Below are 5,592 nucleotides of genomic sequence, written 5' to 3' on the forward strand. Positions count from 1 at the left end.
TAAGAATCACAAGCCATACTACTATGTGAGGTGACTGAATATAACAAGAAAGCCATGAAAAGCAAAGCTATGATTGAAGAAGACAAAAGAGTTTTGGCTAATAGACTGGAAGAGAAGTAAAAAAAACTAACCAAGATCTCCAACATGCAATTGGATACTCTAAGTCAAATGATGAATGTCAATGACATTGAGATAACAACATTAAATTCATAAAATGAAAAATTGTAGAGTGAACTAAAAAGGGAAAAGGAATTTTATGAAAGTTTCAATAAGCCTAATTAAGCCATCAAATACTTTGAGCAATTATTGAGATCTCCTAGATCAATAATGACACATCTAGACTGGGTTACACAAGCACTGAAGAAGGAGAGTCATCCAAAAGTGTAGAAGAAAGGAGAAAAAAAGGTAAGAATTCCAAATGTACTTGTCATAATTGTGGTAATAAAGGACATGCTACTAATGTGTGTAAGAGAAAGACTAAAAATCAAAATGTCAAACATAAGAGCATGGTTCACTATCATAAGTGCAAAAAACAAAGTCATCAGGCACCAAGACCATGCACACACAAAGATTTGAAGGATATTGCTACAACTGTCAGAAGTATGGACATAGAGATTTTGAGTGCAGATCCAAACCCATGTGGTCATCAAACAAGTAAACAAAGGTAAGGAAAAATGACAACTCTTATAACTGGGATTATAATACAAGATATAGCTATCATTATTGTCAAGAATATGGACATGTTCCTAAGAATTGTATTAGGACACACTTCAGAGGAGACTACAAAAGGTGGTTGAGTCAAACCACATATTTTAGCTACTTGAAGACTAGTCACATCAGTAGATATTGCCCAACTAAGTCAAAAACACCAAGTTGTGAATTTGATAAAGGCAAAGGCAAGGTAGATGTTGAAAATATCAAAAATTAAATGAAATAGACATGGAAGAAGAGAGACAATTGCAACACATCAAATGGAGAAGGGATCAATTCACCCAAGGGGTCAGGTGATCACACCTCATCAAACTAGGCAATGAAGAGGTATGTGGGATTGATAATTAAAGGTTATATCATTCATCAATTCCAAAGGATTTACTAATAAAAAGATTACATTAGCATGAATAAAGATGCAATATGTCATTAGGAATCCAAGATAAATCTTTAAGTATCTCATGTTGTTGTTGAGCATGAAATATTTCCTGTATGTGCTAAGTGAAATGCTAGAAGATGTTGAGCTAATAGTCTAGCTAGTTGATGTCGAACTTGTAATGGATGCTGAGTGAGCCTAAAATTGGTTGATGTCAAGCTTATAGTTGTATAAGCACTTAACATTTATTAGATGGTTTTCAAAGGGTATTTGATCAATTTTAACTCATTTCACATCATTTAAAATTTGAGAAAGAATGAGGAGAGTAGAAGGTGATCTCAAAATCCATTCAAAGTAGTTGCAGAAGATTTTAGTAGCGATTCTACACTAGTTCATCAGATCTTATAAGGTATTTATTAAGAGTCGAGCTACATAGTTTATATTTTCATAAACCCTAGTTTTGTACAAATGGCATCTAGTTTGAAGAATGTAGAGGGAAAGGAGGTTTTAAATGTTCAATTAGTGAGTAATGAATTTAAGCAACTAATTTTCAAAGCTATTCCTGATATTTCTTACAAGAAAGACCCTTCTAATGTGTTATCCATGATACCACTGAATGTTTTAATGGTGCAAGATGTAAGAAAATGATATAACTACAAAATTAGTAGCATTGGTGATATGGAGATCAGGGAAGCATACAAAAAAACTTTGTGATAACGGTGTGTTGAAAGAAGAATTCAAAATTGTTGAGAGGAAAGGGTTGACACGAGCCCTCGATTTTCCAAATATTTTAAGACAAAATGGATTAGGATAGTGCTTAGCCAAATTCATGATAGTTCATTATGGCTGGATAATGGACCTATCAAAATTACTAAGAGGATAATCCATAGGGTGATTGGATACCCAACCCTAGATTGGCCTAATACACTAAGAAGTGACTCAAAGGAAGTGATTGAGAAAAAAATTGGAGTTGTATGGAACAAGAGAGGAATGACAATTGACATAATCATTGATCCATTGATAGAGTTTGATGTAAGGGTTATATCACACAATTTTACCAATATAGTAGATTAAACAATGTGCTTTGTATACTAGTGGATGCTGGATACAAGATTGTCAAGACAGATCATACATATGATCTAGCAGAGCTACAATTATAACAACTAGTTGAGAACCTAGGAGCAATCAAAAAGACAAAGAGTGCACAATGTAAATTTGGTTCTATACTAATATGCATATTCTTTTATGTGCAAAAAATATTTCCAACATTTGGAACAGTTGCATGGAAATTGAATAGATTAGTAGCAATATAAACTGGTGAGTATATTGAACAATTAGGTGTGAATTTTGAATCTGTGATGACAAGCTACTTTGAGGACTTCAAGCATTCAATGAAGAAGAGGTTGAGAATACCTTTGTTACTAGTAGAGAAACACTATGATGACATTTGTTTCCTAGTGGATGCCGACTATACTTTTGTACAAGCTGCTACACCAAGGGTGAGATGGTTGAGACCCTTAATATATGAAATAAATGTGGATGAAGCCTCTATAGCTATAACAAATTTACTTGTAGAAGAGGTAGATAAAAATTCCAAGGCGTTTGGAAACTATGGATTGGCTAAGTTCAAAATTACCACGGAATTGAAGATAGCTTTTGTTATTAAAAAGAAGGATAAGCTGGTGAAGAAGCTAAAAGCTAAATTTGGAAAGGGTGCCGAATAGGAAGAAGAAGAAGAAGAAGATGAAGAGGAAGAAGACTCTCAAACACAAGCACCACTAGCTTTGACACAAGGTATGGGAGAGGACCAGTAGGAAGATGAGGAAACTTAAGTCACTGAAGGTGCCAAGTAAGAAGAATTCGAGGAAGCACCTACTCCCACACACCAAAGGAAGAGGAAGGCAAAGGCACAACTTGTGACAAGGTCTAAGAAGAGTATCAAACCAAGCCAAGCCAAGCCAACTACACCTACTACAAGGGCTAGTACACATGCAATTGCACAAAAGGCTAAGGAAAAGACCAAACCAATAGAGCAAGGAGGTTAAGTGCAGAAAAAGCCAAGAAGGAAATGTGTGACACAAGCAAAATCTGATGAGGAGAAAATAGAGTCAGATGACAACAACCAATTTAAGGTGGTGAGTCACAATCCTCTATCAGATCTTGAAAATTTATGTGAAAATGTTAAGAATAGTGCAGACTTATTAGGATTTACACATGTTGATTTTGATAATTCAGGTAAAGTGGAGAAAAATCAAGTGGAGGAAGCCATATCTGCCATGATGGAAAAATTCAAAACTACCCCACTAGAGATTTCCAACTCAATGCCAAAGAATTTATATGATAGAGTTAAGCAAAAATGGCACTATTGTTTGAACTTTGGAGAGACAAATTAGAGAAACATCTCCAGCACAAGTGATGCATGAAATAACTAAGGCACAAATTGCTAAGGCTGTGAAGAAATATGCAGTTAGGTTTGTACCTAAATATAAAGCCTTTAACATTTTACAAAATAACATTGAGGATGTAGTTAAGAAGACTACTCAGATGTGGAAGCTTACATATGGGTTAACTACAGTGAAGGAAGAGCCCATAGAGGTGAAAAATAATAAATAAGAAGATGATACAAATGTGACACAATTGAAGGAGGAGAAAAAATGAACATAGATGACAAGGCAACAATTGAGCCAAAGCAACAAGAAGAAGAACAAAGTGTGCAAGAAACACAATTGCCTAGTAACAACCCTCCATACTATAGGCAAAACTTTGTGATAATCTTGTACTAGTTAGTGTGGATGAGTTGCAAAAATCAGTGACTAAAATAACAAGGGTAGAGGTAAATCCACAAGAACCACCTTCTATCATCCCTCAAGTCACTCATGCACAACCTTTGTTCAAAATATCAAAAGATACATCTAAAAGGGTTGATGCAATTGCAAAGGATACAGTGGAAACACAAGTCACTATTGAAGAATAGCAAGAAACAAGTCAAATAGACTTATCTGCACCTATAGTACAAGATCAAGGTGTATCACAAGTCATTATGGAAGTCAAGGGCAAGCCTGAAGAGATAGAGCTAACACCTAAAGTGAAGGAGAAAGTTTCCATCCAAGCCCTAGTAACCTTTCCAACATCTAACACTCCTTCCACTCAAACTCTTCAGAAGCCCAACACAGATGCAACTCCATTATAGATCGCTGAAGATGTCATACAATGTGGAGATGTGAGCCTTGATGAAGAAATCATTTTTCCAAAGTATGATTATGATACAATGACAATAGAATAGATGGACATACTCCAACAAGCCCTAGCAAGGAAGAAGCATCAAGAAATGCTTAGAAGGGAGCACAGGTAAAAGAAGGTATTGCAAGATATTAAAGAAGACATCTTTCTAGATGAATTTAGTCTACCAACTCTAGATGAGACCAAGCCACTAATTGAATAATTGAAAAACATAGTGGAGAACATCAGTGATACAAACCTAGATACAAATGCAAATTTATTAGAATGGTAAAAAAGGAAGTTTCAAAGCAAAGTAAATGAAAAGATATCAGGTGACATAGCACTGACACAAGTTGCATTGGAAACTAAGGTTGAGGATGTGAAGAAGCTACTTGAGAACATATTCTCATGGTACACTAAATTGTGCAATCCAACACTCTTCACCCAAGAAACCAGAAGTCGCATCTTGAGCTTGGAAAGTCAGATCAATTCATCAGGTGCAAAATTGCTTATGAATCTAGCTTAGAGTGAGAAGCACGTCAGGACATTGCTTGAAACCTAGAGTTAGTTAGCTGAATTTTCAATAGATGAGACCAATATAAGGGCCAAATTGATTAGCATCCAGACCACTCTAACCCCTCATATGCAAATTTTGCACAAGGAACTAGGCTATGTTGAAACCCTGATGAAGAAAGACCCAAATCTTTCTACACTAGATGGTCTAGTCCACCTTGCCATCGAGATAGCTATCCAAATAAAGTCATTGGATGTAGCATGTGAGAACTGGGATGTAACTCTCAAGATAATCTTAGATGTCTATAAATCTTTTTTGGACAAACACACTATAAGTGTATAGCCCATTGACATAAGTGTTAAAAAGGGGAAGAAACATTTTGGGGGAGAATAAGAATTTTGGGGAGATATAAGGAGAGTGAGTAATAAAGAGAGAGAAAAGGACAGAGTAAAGATAGATTAAGCTAAGGAGGAGCAAGCACAAAAAAACATGAAGTCAAAGAGTATTATTTGAGGCATATTTACTCAATAGGAGTACAAAATTTTGGATATAGAATAGACCTATCAACTTAGGGGAAGATATCCGATTTTGAGGTATACAAGCTATTACAAAATTTTGAAAATTTGAAAATTTGTACATAAGCCGAGTTATAGATATGTTATGCTCGTGAGATTAAGGATATTAATGCATAATCAAGTGTTTTTGGCACTCATGTCAAAGGGGGAGATTATTAATCTCAGATTGGTTTTGACAAGTGAGTGTGAACACACTTAAT

Source organism: Cupressus sempervirens, chromosome 4 (assembly GCF_028749045.1).
Source record: "Cupressus sempervirens isolate cs-2001-9-10 chromosome 4, ASM2874904v1, whole genome shotgun sequence".
In the NCBI taxonomy this organism is placed as follows: domain Eukaryota; kingdom Viridiplantae; phylum Streptophyta; class Pinopsida; order Cupressales; family Cupressaceae; genus Cupressus; species Cupressus sempervirens.